Raw genomic sequence first — 16,276 nt, forward strand, 5'->3', positions numbered from 1 at the left:
CAACCCCAAAATAACAAAGTCAAGTATCACATTAAATAACCACTAGATAGAAGACTAGTTTAGTAGGCACAGGAAGAGGAAAGAAGGAAAATAAAAGATTACTATAAAGAAGCATACAACCCCAAAATAACAAAGTCAAGTATCACATTAAATAACCACTAGGTAGAAGACTAGTTTAGTAGGCACAGGAAGAGGAAAGAAGGAAAATAAAAGAAATCAAGAAAGTGGTAGGAAACATGACAATTCTTTCCATAAATTCTTTCCACATTAATGGACTCAATTCCTCAACCAAAAAAGTAGAGCACCAGATTGGATTAAAAACCATGATCTATTTCTCTGTTGTCTCCAGCAGACCCATCTCAAAAAGACAAAAACAAAATCTGAGTGAAGGGATAGAAAAAGATCTTTAAGGCAAATGCATCCTGCAAGAAAGTAGAAGAAGCAACATTGGTATCTGACATGAACAATTTTTCATTAAAATCAGTACAGAGAGACAAGTGAGGTCATTATATATTGATAAAGGGAATGATACACAAAGAGAAATCACAGTGGTCAATGTTTATGCACCAAACAACGGAGCACCTAAATACATTAAACACTTTTTGACTTAAAGAACATGATAAACATAACAATAATGGGATATTGTAACACTTCACTCCCTCCAAAGGACAGGTCAACCAAACAGAAGATAAGCAAAAATATTCTGAATTAAATGACACTATAAGCCAAATGGACTTAACAGATATCTATAGAGTATTTCACGCTACGATTCAATTCACATTCTTCTCAGCAGCCAAGAACATTCTCCAAAACTGATCATATCATAGGACACACAAAGAACCTAAGCAAATACAAGAAGATTAAGGTAATTCTTTGCATCCTATTTGACCACAATGGAATCAACTTGTTCTCAACAACAAAACATAATGAGGAAGCCACCCAAAAATGGAAAATGAATAACACACTATTCAATAACACATGGGTTGCAGAAGAAATAAAAGAAAAAATTAGGAAGCGCCTACAATTCAATGAAAATGAAAACACATCACAACAAAACTTCTAGGATACAGCAGAAGCCATGCAGAGAGGAATGTTTATGGCACTAAGTACACACGTAAACAAAACAAAATGTCCCAAGTAAACAAGATCATGATGCAATTAAAATTGCTAGAAAAACAAAAACAAACCTAACTCAAGACTACTAAAGAGAGAAAAATAGCAAAGAATAGGAAAGAAATTAATGAGAGACTAAAAAACCTATACATAAAATCAATGAAACAAAAAGCTTTTTATTTGAAAAAAATAATAAAATTGACAGACCACTAGCAAGACTGACAAAGAAGAGAAGAAACATGATTCAAATCAATAAAATGAGAGATGCCAAAGGAAGCATTACAACAAACATCTCTGAAATCCAAATGATTATAAAGGACTACTTTCAAAATTTACATTCAAAATAGAAGAAAAATGTAGAAGAAATGGGCAAATTTCTAGAGACTTACAAATTGCCTAAGCTGAACCAAAAAACATAAACCAGTTGAATAAGCCAATAACACACAAGGAGATTGAGGAAGTAATCAGAGTCTTCTAACATGGAAAAGTCGAGACCCACTGGATTCATATCTGAATTCTATAAGACTTTTAAAGATGAACTAACACCAATGCTCCTCAAATATTTTGGGAATTAGAAACAGAAGGATCAATTCCAAACTCATTCTGTGATGCCAATAGCACACTCATCCCCAAACTAGGTAAGGATACAACAAAAACAGAAAACTACAGACCATTTTCTCACAGGAACACAGATGAAAAGCTCTTCAATAAAGTATTAGTCAATAGAATTTAGAAACAAATCATAGATTTGAACAAGTAGATTTCATCTCACAGATGCAAGATGGGTTTAACATATGGAAATCAGTGATGCGATTCATTATGTCAACAGAACCAAAGACAAGAACAAAGAAGCAGAAAAGGCCTTTGATAAAGTAAAACATCCATTCATGTTAAAAGTTTTGGAGAAGGTAGGAATAGAAGAAACACTCCTTAAAATAATAAAATATATATTAATATATATAAACATATACATACATATATACATATATATGTCCAACAGCCAGAATCATACTGAACAATGAAAATTTAAAATTATTTTCCTTAAAATCAGTAATTTAGCAAGGGTTTCCACTCTCTCCACTCCTGTTCAGTATAGTTCTGTAATTCATAGGCAGAGCAATTTGGCAAGAAATCAACATAAAAGGGATTCACATAGGAAAGAAGAAATCAAACTATCCCTATTTGCAGGCAACATAATCTTATATCTAAAGAACCCAAAAGACTCGATCTCTAAGTTCATATATCAGATCCACCACTTTGGTGAAGTATCAGGATACAAAACTGACCCACAAAAATCAGTAGCTTTACTGCATGCCACAAATGGACAAACAAAAAGTGAAGTCACACAACAACCCCATTTTGCAATAGCCTCAAGGAAAAAATACCGAGGAATAAACCTAACCAAAGATGTTAAAAATCTTTTTAGTGAAAACTATAGAAAGCTGAAGAAAGAAATCAAAGATGACACTAGGAAGTGGAAAGATCTTCGATGGTCCTGGATAGGTAGACTCAATATTGGGGAAATGGCCAGAGTGAAAAAAAAATAATATACAAATTCAATTCAGTAAAGCAATCCAAAAATTCATATGGAACAAGGAAAGATCTAGAATAGCCAAACCAATTCTAGGCAAAAGAAGCAATATGAGTGGTATCACAGTACTAGAACTCAAGATCTACTACAGGGCTATAATAACAAAAATTGCTTGATATTGGCACAAAAATAGACCCGAAGTTCAATGGAACAGCTTAGAAGATCTAGAAATACAACCAAACACTTACACAATTGTCTGATATTTGATAAGGGATCCAATGACCTACTGTGGGGGGAAAATAGCCTCTAAAATAGTCAGTGTTAGAAAAACTGGGTATCCATATGCAGAAAACTATGCATTAATATCAATTCAAAGTGGATCAAAGACTTCAGAGTCAGACCCGAAACTTTGATATTACTATAAAAGAGTATAGGAGAATAATTAGAACTAATAGTTATAAGTAGGAACTTAATAAAAAAGAGTCCCAAGGGCACAGCAGATAGGAGGGAGATTTGATAAGTGGGACTACATCAAAATAAAAATTTTCTGCACAGCTAAACACATAGTTACTAAACTAGAAAGGTAATGAACATACTGGGAGAAGTTCTTTACAAGCGATGTACCAGACAAAGCCCTACTATCCAATATATACAAAGAGCTCAGGAAACTATCCCTTCCAAAATCTAATAACCCAATCATTAAATGAGTAAACCAGCTAAAGAAAGATTTCTTAGAAGAAGAGGAAAAATGGCAAAGAAACACAGGAGGAAGTTCATTTTTCAACACAGTGTCTTGTACATCTCATTGTTACAATAGGTCGATCTGTATCCCTATTTAAGCATTTTGTTTTTTCCCTTTCCTTCCGCAAATTAGGGAAGTGCATACACAAGATACAGGGCACCGACACCAAATACAGTGAAAACAAGAGTTATACCATGCGGGAGGAACATGCAAAGGAATTTTAAAAACTCACATGGTACCTTATAAATATGTCAGAAACAATAGCAAAAAAGAAAAAAACACTTGTGATCCTATCTTGGGGTTCATTTCACTTAACATTATCTTATTTGGTCATATGTACATAGCTTTTGACCTTTTCTACTTGTTCCAGACATATACTACTTGTTGCAAAGAAGGGAAACCATGGGATCTATGTTTATTTATTTGGGCCTGGCTTACTTCACTTAATATATTTTTTTCCAAGTCTTTCCATGTCCTAACAAATGGGGCAATATCATTTTTTCTGATGGAGGCATAGAATTCCATTGTCAATTATATATATATATATATATATATATATATATGTATGTATGTATATGTATATGCATATGTATATATATATATATATATCACATTTTCTTCATCCATTCATCTACTGAGGGACATCTGGGTTGATTTCCATATCTTAGCTATGGTAAATAATGCTGCAATAAACATAGTTGTTCTGGTAAACTTAGTATGGCCCTGTTTGTGATCTTTCAGGTAAATGCCCAAAAGTGGGATTGCTGGGTCATAGAGGAGTTCTATGTGCAGTCTTTTGAGGAACCTCCATAATGCTTTCCAAAGTGGTTGAACATGTTTACACTGCCACCAACAATGCAGTAGGGTTCCCTTCTGTCCACATCCCATCCAGCATCTGTTGTTATCAGAGTTCTTTATTATAGCCATTCTTACTGGGGTGAGGAGGAATCTCAATGTGTTTTGATTTGCATTTTTCATGGCTAGAGAGGTTGATCATTTCTTCATGTGTCTATTGGCCATTCTATTTTTCTCTTCAGAGAAGTTTCTCTGTAAATCTTTAGCTCACTTATTTATAGGGCAGTTGTTTCTTTGAGGATTTGTTGTTGAGGGATTTATTTTTTTGAGTTCCAAGTATATTTTAGATACGAGACCCTTGTCTGTTGTATGGCTAGTGAAGACCTTCTCCTAATCCGTGGGCTTTCTATTGATCTTACTAGCTATGCCCTTTGCCATGCAGAAGCTCTGAAGCTTCATGTAATCCCACTTGTTCAACCTTTCTTTGATTTGTTGTGTTTCTGGGTCTCTATGAAGAACATTTCAGCTTGTGCCAAGGAGACCTAGGGTTTCTCCTATTCCTTCCTGTAAGGTTTTCAGGGTGTCTGCTTTGACTCTGAGGTCTTTGATCCATTTGGAGTTAATTCTGGTGCAGGGTGATATATAAGGATCTGGATTTAGTTTTCTACAGATGATTAACCAATTTTTCCAGCACCATTTATTGAAGAGGCTGTCTTTCTTTCATTCTATTTTTTTAACTCCCTTATTGAATATTAGGTGCCTATAGATCTGTGAGTTTATTTCTGGCTTTTCAGTTCTATTCCATTGTTCTTGAGGTCTGTTCTTGTGCCAGTACCAAGCTGTTTTTATTACTATGGCATTGTAGTAGAGTTTGAAATTTGGTATTGATATTCCTCCACCACTGTTCTTTCTGTTAAGGATCATTTGGGCTATTTAGGGTCTTTGTTGTTCCATATGAATTTTTGGATTACCTATTCTATTTCCTTGAAAAATTAAGTTGGAACATTGATAGCTATCACATTGAATTTGTAGAGAGCCTTGGAAAGTATTGCCATTTTCACGATTTTGATCCTTCCAATCCAGGAGCATGGGAGGTTTTTCCACTTTCTAAGTTCTGCTTTGATTTCCTTATTAAATCAGAATCAAATTAACTAGAATAAAAAAATAGAAAGAATCAACAAAACAAAGAATTGGTTCTTCAAAAAAATTAACAATATTGACAGACCCTTAGCAAATCTTATCAGAAAAAAAGGAGAATACACCCAAATAAACAAACTCAGAGATGAGAATGAAAAATCACCACAGAATAAACCAATCTTCAGAACATTATAACGCAGTAATTCTCAAACCTTTATGCTAATAAGTTTGAGAATCTGGAAGAAATGGACAATTTCCTAGCAAGTATCTACATGCTGAAACTAATCCAAGATGAGTTAAACCAACTTAACAGGCCCATATCAAGCATTGAAATACTATGGGAAAGGATGGGAAGGGGAAACAACGAGGAGGCAACAATGCTTGATAAAAATGTACTCGTTATCTTGCCCGTGTAATTGTAACTCCTCTATATGGTATTCTAACAATAAATATATATAAGTATATTTATACATACATATATATATATATATATATATACTTAAAAGAAAAAGAAAAAAAAAGGAACAACAATAAAATATCTCCCATCTAAGAAAAGCCCAAGACTGGGTAGATTTACAGTGGAAATCTACAAGGCCTTGAAAACAGCTCACACCAAAACTCCTCCAAATCTTCAATGAAAATGAAAGAGACACTTCACTACCAAACTCTTCCTATGAAGCCATCATAACCCTTATCCCAAAACCAGGCAGGGACTCATCAAAGAAAGAGAACTATAGACCTATTTCTTTGATGAACATCAATGCAAAACTTCTCAACAAAATTTTGACCAATCAACTTCAACAATTCATCCAAAAAATCATACACCAGGATCAAACAGGATTCATTTCAGGGATGCAAAGCTGGTTCAGTTGTGGAAATCAATTAATATAATTAATCACATCAACAAGAGCAAGGATAAGAACCACATGGTGATCTCATAGATGCAGAAAAAGCATTTGACAAGATGCAACACCCCTTTATGATGAAGGCTCTGGAAAAGGTAGGAATCCATGGAACCTTCCTCAGTACAATAATGGCTGTATATGACAAAACAACAGCCAGCATTATAGTAATGGTTAAAAAGTAAAGCCATTTCCTCTTAACTCAGGAATGAGACAAGGATGTCTACTCTCTGCACTTCTCTTCAATCTAGTAGTAGAATGCCTAGCTACAGCAATATGATAAGATGCAGACATAAAGGGGATCCAAATAGGGAAAGATGAAGTAAAACTCTCCCTCTTAGCAGATGACATGATCTTGTATTTAAAGAATCACAAGGACTCCACTCCCAAATTCCTTGAGCTGATTCAAAACTTTGGCAAAGTAACAGGGTATAAAATTCACCCTCAAAGAGTTCCGATAAGATGGCGGAGGAGAAGCTGGAATCTGAACAAGCTCTTGCATAGAAAACAGTTTCAGAGTTCCAGTGAACAGTCCCAAGCCAGAGAATCACACCAAGTGTGCCATCACAGGACAGAGAGTTAGTCAAGAGAGGGGAAGCCAAGCAGACACATCTGAGCGCCTGCCAGCAGCTGCCGCTGCAGTGGCAGGGTCCCGGCGGCGACCACCGCCGCGGGGGCATACCTGAGACACAGTCCAGGACGAAGGAGCCAGACGCAGCAGACGAGCGGATTCTACTCAACACCAGCAAGAACCGACAAGGAGCGGACAACTTCATCCTGCACTTTGCAGACCAGAGAAGACCCAGGATCCAAGACTCGGCGTGAGTAGAAGCCCGACTTCCTCACTCCTTCTCAGGGAGCAGAGGAGAGAAGGCCACCCCTCCCCCCCCCAGCACCGGTGATCTCCATCTTGGATACCGACAAACCTTGGAGGAGCGGCTAGCTCCAGCTCAGGCCTTGGAATAAAACGAGTCATTTAGCAGGTCACAAGAACTTAAGGGCGAAGTGACCTCACAGACTCAGTTCCATCCAGGGAAAAGTCACCCAGCTCAGGCGCCAGCCATTGGAGTGGCTCTCCTCACCGGGTAACCAGAGCCAGAGGCTGCCCCTCCCTCTAGCAGCCACCACAATCAATTGAAAAACAGAAACCCTGAGAATGGCTCCAGGCTGGGTGCTGTGAGTTTTTTTCACAAAATAGCCCCAGGGAAAAGCTACTGTTTGTTGAAAGGCCTCAACTCTACCCAGAACCTAGCCTCATAACTGCATTCCCCTCTTTTGTGATTCTCAAAGCAGATCACCCTCCCAGTAAACTAACCTGGGAGGGGGATCTCAAAATCTTGGGTAAAGCAGAGCATTTTTCTGCCTGTTCCAACAAACTGATTAAGAAACCAATCAAGCCACAGGACCTCAAGCTGACCAGAGACTCCAACATGACTCTGGTTACAGACAAAAAGGAGATACAGGACTCTTCCCACCCCTCCCAAAAAAAAAAAAAATCAAAGAACTTTTTTTTTCTTCTTCTTCTTTTCTTTTTTTTGTATTTTTTTTTCGTTTTTTGTTACCTTATATATATAAAAAAAAATTTTTCCTTTTCTAAAACTTTTATTAATCTTTAATTTTTGCCTCTTCTGAAAAAATAATTGTTTTCCAGTAACTTTTTTTTTTCTCCTCTTATAAGTTTTATTTTAGGAATACATGAATGTGTGTTTTCCTTTCTTTTCTTGTCTTCTTTCTCTTTTTCTTTCATTCTTAATTATCTTTTTGTTTTTTGTCTAGCTCTACTGAACTTCTGATCTTTTCTTCTCACTTTCCTATCCTTTCCACCTTTTCCTCTTTTGTTCTTCTTTATGTGACTTAACTCTTGTCCTGCACAACCTCAGATAAACCCGTAGTTAACAAGTAGACCCTACCCCCATTGTGTACACACTTAATCCACAAACTTATTACTCAATTCAAAACCTCTGAGACTTAAATTCATTAATAGCAGTACTACCTCTTTATACCTATATAATATTTTAAGCATTTTTTTAAGGTTTTTCACATGTCCTCTATGCACCTCCCTTTCTCTCAACATATTCACATTCCTCTCTAAATAGATGGTCTTTTAATCTCTATAATAACATTAATTTTTACGTTTCTATTTTTTTCTGGTCTCTTTTCATTCCCCTTTCCCTTTCTTCTTTTTTCTCTCTCTCTCCTTGCATCCTACCCAACCTATTTCCTGCATTGTGATTAGGACATAGTTAACTCTCCCTGTGCCTCCCCACACCAATCTATTCCTATTTTTTACCCACATCTCTCCCTAACCCTAATAATTTCTGGTTTTCCAAATTCTTCTCTGCGGTTCGAAGTCCTTTAACATATAGTTGTTTGATGTCGAATAGATGTATCTGTTGAACTAGATTGTATCTGTAGACTATTGACTGTGCAAATGCAAACTTTGGTTGATGGTTGCCTTAAGATAGTGTTCTAGCACAAAACTGGTGCTATCTTCATCTCAAATGGGCAGAGTAAGCCGGAAAAACACAAGAAAAATGGCAAATTCGGGTATCTCAATTCCCAATCTTGATAATCAGGGGTTAGAACAGATAATGAATAATCCAGAGGAGAGTTCCCAAATAGCTCTACAAACACTGCTGGCAAACATGATAAATGAGAAGTTTGACAACGTACAAAGAACTCTGTATGAGCGTGATAGGGAGAGAGAGGAGGCATCCCAGAAGTTTATACAGGAATATCATAAGCGTGAGGAAGCTACTCAAAAACTGATACAGGATTTGCGTGAACAACTTGAGAATACTCAAAGAGGAAGGGAGCAATGGCGTGACCAGGCTGAGAACACTCAAAGAGAACTGCAGGAATCCCAAGAACGGGAGGAAGCTAATCAAAGAGTAATACAGGAATTGAGAGACCAGGTAGAGAACACACAAAGATCACTAAAGGCATTCATGGAATCCATTAACAAAGAGCTGAAGGAAGTCAGGGAGACCACAAAGGGAATGCTGAATGGAACCCAACAGAAGGAATGGGAGCCCAAAGAAACCATAACCAATCAACTAAGTGATTTGAGGACAAACACTGAACACCAAATTAAGGAAATAAAGAAATTCATACAAGACCTAAAACAGAGCTTCAACAAAGAACTTGAAGCCATCAAAGCTGACCAATTAGAAGGAAAAGAGATAAAAAACAAAGTAGAGAGTCTTGACAGCAGGTTAGACCATGCAGAAGATCGAATCTCAGGGATTGAAGACAGCCTAGATATTATAGAGAAAGAACATACAACCATCCAAGACAAGTCCAAGAAATATGATAGATCTATCCAACACCTGGAAGACACCATCAGAAGGCCTAATCTAAGGATAATGGGTGTAGAGGAGCACCTAGAAACAGAAGTTAATGGTCTAGGAAATTTGTTTAACAGGATCCTAGCAGAGAAGTTCCCAAACATGCAAAAAGATAGGCCTGTCCAGATACAAGAAGCCTTTAGAACCCCAAATAGACCAGACCAGAATAGGACATCCCACCGCCACATTATAATCCACACAGGATCAACTCAGAACAAGGAAAAGATCCTTAAAGCTGTCAGAGAGAAAAGGGTAATCACTTATAAAGGGAAACCAATTAGAATCACCTCAGATTTCTCAGCAGAGACAATCAAAGCAAGAAGAGCCTGGAATGATGTATGCCATGCCCTAAAAACAAACAACTATCAACCAAGAATACTGTACCCAGCTAAACTCTCCTTCATAACTGAAGGCCAAATAAAAACCTTCCATAGCAAAGAAAAATTGAAACAATACATCTCCACCAAACCAGCCCTACAAAAGATTCTTAAAGATGTCCTACACATAGAAAACCAACAAGACCGCAATAAAGGCCAAGAAACTGCACCCAAACTGAGAATCCAAGAACCATAGGAAGAACCCAGTTTTCGCAGCCCCCAAGAAGGTAGATAACATGGCAGGAACTCCCAAATACCTCTCAGTCCTATCTCTTAATGTTAACGGACTGAACTCTCCAATTAAGTGACATAGACTGTCTAGTTGGATTAAAAAACAAGACCCTTCTATCTGCTGCCTGCAGGAGTCACATCTTGCCCGTAAAAACAAACACATTTTCAATGTTAAAGGCTGGAACAAAATCTACCAAGCAAACGGACCGCATAAACAGGCGGGAGTTGCAATCCTAATATCAGATAAAATAGACTTCAAATTAAAATTCGTGAGAAGAGATAAAGAAGGTCGCTACATACTAATTAAGGGATCTCTCCTTCAGGAGGATATTACAATTCTAAATAACTATTCGCCAAACAATGGAGCACCCAAATTTATCAAAGAAACACTACTTTCCCTCAAATCCCATATAGATCCAAAGACATTAATTGTTGGGGATTTTAACACACCACTCTCCTCACTAGATAGATCAACACGGCAAAAACTCAACAGAGAAACTGCAGATCTAAACAGCTGCATAGACCAACTAGACTTAACAGACATCTACCGAACATTTCACCCAGCAGCATCAGAATACACGTTTTTCTCAGCAGCACATGGAACATTTTCTAAAATAGACCACATTTTAGGCCACAAAGCAAACATGTCTAAATTCAGAAACATTGAAGTTATACCTTGCATTCTCTCTGACCACAAGGGAATAAAATTAGGACTCAACACCAAAAGCCACCAAAGAAAGTCCGGTATCACATGAAGGCTGAACAACACACTGCTGAATCACGAGTGGGTCATGGAAGAGATTAGAACGGAAATTCAAATGTTCATGCTATTCAACAAAAATGAACACACAAATTACCAGCTCCTTTGTGACACAGCAAAGGCAGTACTCAGAGGCAAGTTTATAGCGCTGAGCTCCTACATCAACAAATTGGAGAGATCTGAAACTAACAATTTAATGACACATCTAAACCTCCTTGAAAAAGAGCAGCAAGATAAACCCCAATCCAGTAGACGGAAAGAAATAATCAAAATTAAATCAGAATTAAATGAATTAGAATCCAAAAAAACTATAGAAAGAATCAACAAAACAAAGAGTTGGTTCTTCAAAAAACTTAACAAAATTGACAGACCCTTAACAAATCTTATCAGAAAAAGAAGAGAACACACCCAAATTAATAAACTCAGAGATGAGAATAGAAACATCATCACGGAAACAACCAAGATTCAGAACATTATAAGGGAATACTTCTCAAAACTCTATGCTAATAAGTTTGAGAACTTGGCAGAAATGGACCTTTTCCTAGCAAATATTGACATGCCAAAACTAAACCAAGATGAGTTAAACTATCTTAACAGGCCCATATCAAGCACTGAAATAGAAACAGCAATAAGAGACCTCCCAGCTAAGAAAAGTCCAGGACCAGATGGTTTTACAGTGGAATTTTACAAGGCCTTCAAAGCACAGCTCACACCAATACTCCTCCAACTCTTCAATGAAATTGAAAGAGAAAGCTCACTACCGAACACATTCTATGAAGCCATCATAACCCTCATCCCAAAACCAGGCAGGGACTCATCAAAGAAAGAGAACTATAGACCCATTTCTTTGATGAACATTGATGCAAAACTTCTCAACAAAATTTTGGCCAACCGACTTCAACAATTCATCCAAAAAATCATACACCACGATTAAACAGGATTCATTTCAGGGATGCAAAGCTGGTTCAATATACGCAAATCAATTAATATTATTCATCACATCAACAGGAGCAAGAATAAGAACCACATGGTTATCTCAATAGATGCAGAAAAAGCATTCGACAAGATCCAACACCCCTTTATGATGAAGGTTTTGGAAAAATTAGGAATCCATGGAACATTCCTCAATACAATAAAGGCTGTATATGACAAACCTACAGCCAGCATTATACTCAATGGTGAAAAACTAAAGCCATTTCCTCTTAACTCAGGAACAAGACAAGGATGTCCACTCTCTCCACTTCTCTTCAATGTAGTATTAGAATGCCTAGCTACAGCAATAAGACAAGATGCAGACATAAAGGGGATCCAAATAGGGAAAGAAGAAATAAAACTCTCTCTCTTTGCAGATGACATGATCTTGTATTTAAAGAATCCCATAGACTCCACTCCCAAATTACTCAAGCTGATTCAAAACTTTGGCAAAGTAGCAGGTTATAAAATTAACCCCAAAAAATCAGTGGCTTTTCTGTATGCCAACAATGAGAAAAGTGTGGCTGAAATTAGGAAAGCAACTCCATTTGTAATAGCCCCACAAAAAATAAAATACCTAGGAATTAACTTAACTAAAGAAGTGAAGGACCTCTATGATGAAAACTTTAAAATCTTGAAAAAGGAAATCAACACAGAACTAAAAAAATGGCAAAACCTCCCATGCTCCTGGATTGGAAAGATTAACATCGTGAAAATGACAATACTTCCCAAGGCTATCTACAAATTCAACACAATACCTATCAAAATTCCAACCTCATTCTTCAAGGAAATAGAAGAGGCAATCCAAAAATTCATATGGAACAATAAAAGACCCCGAATAGCAAAAACGCTCCTCAACCAAAAGAACACTGCTGGAGGAATATCAATACCAAATTTCAAACTCTACTATAAAGCCATAGTAATCAAAACAGCTTGGTATTGGCATAAGAACAGACCTCAGGACCAATGGAATAGAATTGAAAACCCAGAAATGAACCTACAGACCTATAGCCATCTAATCTTCGAAAAGGGAGCTAAAACAATAGAATGGAAGACAGACAGCCTCTTCAGTAAATGGTGCTGGCAAAACTGGTTAACTACATGTAGAAAACTAAAGCTAGATCTTTATATATCACCCTGCACCAGAATCAACTCCAAATGGATCAAAGACCTTGAACGCAAAGCAAACACTCTGAAAACATTACAGGATGGAATAGGAGAAACCCTGGGTCTCCTTGGCTCAGGCCGAAATTTTCTGAATAGAGACCCGGAAACACAACAAATCAAAGAAAGGTTGGGCAAATGGGATTGCATAAGGTTGCAGAGCTTCTGCAGGGCAAATGACATAGCTAGCAAGATTAATAGAAAGCCCACGGATTGGGAGAAGATCTTTACTAGCCATACAATGGACAAGGGTCTCATATCTAAAATATACTTGGAACTCAAAAAATTAAACCACCCAACAACAAATCCTCAAAGAAACAACTGCCCAATAAGTAAGTGGGTGAAAGACTTAAAGAGAAGCTTCTCTGGAGAAGAAAGAAGGATGGCCAATAGACACATGAAGAAATGTTCAACATCCCTAGCCATAAAAGAAATGCAAATCAAAACAACATTGAGATATCACCTCACTCCAGTTAGAACAGCAAAAATCAAGAACTCTAACAACAACAGATGCTGGAGGGGATGTGGACAGAAAGGAACCTTACTTCATTGTTGGTGGGAATGTAAACTTGTTCAACCACTTTGGAAAGCAGTATGGAGGTTCCTCAAAAGACTTCACATAGAACTCCCCTATGACCCAGCAATCCCACTTTTGGGCATTTACCCTAATGTTTACAAAAAAGACCACACTAAAGCTACCAGCACAACTATGTTTATTGCAGCATTTTTTACCATAGCTAAGATATGGAACCAACCCAGATGCCCCTCAGTAGATGAATGGATCAAGAAAATGTGGTATATATACACAATGGAATTCTATGCCTCCATCAGAAAGAATGACATTTCCCCATTTGTTAGGAAATGGAAAGGCTTGGAAAAAATTATATCAAGTGAAGTAAGCCAGGCCCAAAGAAACATAGGTCCCATGGTTTCCCTTATTTGCAATATCTAGTATAGGTATGAGTCAAGCGGAAAAAGTCAGAGAATGTGATGTTAGGAAAACGAACCCTCAAATATGTATTTCAATGTTTTTGTTTCTTTCATGCATGTGTTTCTAACGCATTTATAAGATTATTTCTTTGTTGCTTTGTATGTTCCTCCCCCACAGTGTAACCCCCGCTTTCACTATATTTGATGTCAGTATAACATGTGGAGGAGATGGGGACAAACAAGTCGTTTAAGGATTCAGGTGGACCTGTTGCAACAATGAGAAGTACAAAATGTCATGTCAAAACCAGCTTTACAATGTAGGTGTGGGGGGGGAGGAGGGGTATGATTGGGTGGGGGGGAGGGTGAGGCTGGGAAGGGAGGTGAAGGGTAAACAAAGGAGGAGGCTGCAATGCTTGGTAAGAAATGTATGCATTTTCCTGCCCATGTAATTGTAACCCCTCTGTACAGTATGTTCTCAAATAAAATAAAATTTAAAAAAAAAAAAAAACAGAGAGAGAGGTTCAGTTATACTCTCCACAATTCCTGACACTCACTGGTGGTCTTGGACTATATCCTTCATGAGAAAGAGAAGATGGTGCATTTCTTTTTTAACTTCTTTAGGAAGTTCTAATGTGCACCGGATTTGAAAGCCACTGGCTTACAGGATGAAGTCCAGGCTCCTTCCCGTAGCACCTAAGATGTTCCCAGGTTGGGCCTGCCAACCTTCCCAGCAGCCTCCATGCTGACTTCGCCACACCTTCAGATCACCAGCCACACTGAAAGCCTTGCAGTTTCCCATGCTGAGCCAAGACTTAGGCTCCACCCACCACCGGAAGTGCTCGCCCACTGTCCCAACATCCGGTGAAGCCATATTGAGGGCCTCCCTTGGCGTGTTCTCTCACCTCCTCTAGCTACTTAAAATGTGAGTGTGTCTTCATTTTTCAGATGGTTTCTTTGTTGCTTTGTATGTCCCTCCCCTACGGTATAACCCCTGCTTTCACTGTACTTGATGTTGGTATAATTTGGGGAGGGGAAGGGGGAAAAACAAATCGTTTAACTAGGGATACAGGTGGATCCATTGCACCAATGAGACATACGTTATGTCGAAAACGAACTTTACCACTTTGGTGGGAGGGGAGGGTTGGGGGGGGGAGGGTTGGGGGGGAGGGTTGGGTGGGGGGGGCAGGGGGAGGATGGGAAGGGATGGGAAGGGGAAACAAAGGAGGAGGCTACAATGCTTGATAAGAAATGTACTCATTATCTTGTCCATGTAATTGTAACCCCTCTGTACAGTATTTTCACAATAAATAAATACATAAAAAGAAAAAAAAATTAACCTTCAAAAATCAACGGCTCTTTGGGCCTGGCTTACTTCACTTAGTATAATTTTTCTAAGTCTTTCCATTTCCTAACAAATGGGGCAATGTCATTCTTTCTGATGGAGGCATAGAATCCCATATAGGACCCATGGTTTCTCTTATTTGAAATAACTAGTATATGTCTGAGACAAACACAAAAGGTCAGATAAGATGATGTTAAGTGAAATGAAAACCAAGATAAGGACACAAGTGATTTTTCTTTATTGCTATTGTTTCTAATGTATTTATAAGGTACCATGTGATTTTTTTATTGCTTGTGTGTTCCTCCCCCATGGTATCACCCCTGTTTTCAATGTATTTGAAGTTGGTTTAATTTAGGGAGGGGAAGGAAAAAACAAAATTGTTTAAACAGGGATACAGGTTGACCCATTGCAGCAATGAGATGTATAAGACAGTATGTGAAAAAATAAACTTTACAATTTAGGCTTGGGGGTGGGGAGGAATGTAGAGATTGTGGAGATGGGAGGGAAGGGATGTTTGGGGCAAAGCAAAGGAAGAGACAACAATGCTTGATAAGAAATGTACTCATTACCTTGCTCATGTAACTATAACCTCTCCTCTGTACAGTATTCTTACAATGAAAAACTTACTTAAAAAATCAGTGGCTTTTCTGTATGCCAATAACTAGAAGAACGTGCCTGAAATCAGAAAACAACTCCTTTTGCAATAGCCCCACAAAAAATAAAATACCTAGGAGTTAACTTAACAAAAGTGAAGGACCTCTACGATGAAAACTTTAAAAATCTTTGTTTGTTTCTTTCTTTCTTGCTTGCTTGCTTTCATCGGTCGTGGGGCTTGAACTCTGGGCCTGGGCTCTGTCCCTCAGCTCTTCAGCTCAAGGCAAGCACTTTACCACTTTCATCACATTGCCACTTCTGGTTTTCTCAGTGGTTTAT

Source organism: Dipodomys spectabilis, unplaced genomic scaffold (assembly GCF_019054845.1).
Source record: "Dipodomys spectabilis isolate Male_0828 unplaced genomic scaffold, ASM1905484v1 ptg000783l, whole genome shotgun sequence".
NCBI lineage: Eukaryota > Metazoa > Chordata > Mammalia > Rodentia > Heteromyidae > Dipodomys > Dipodomys spectabilis.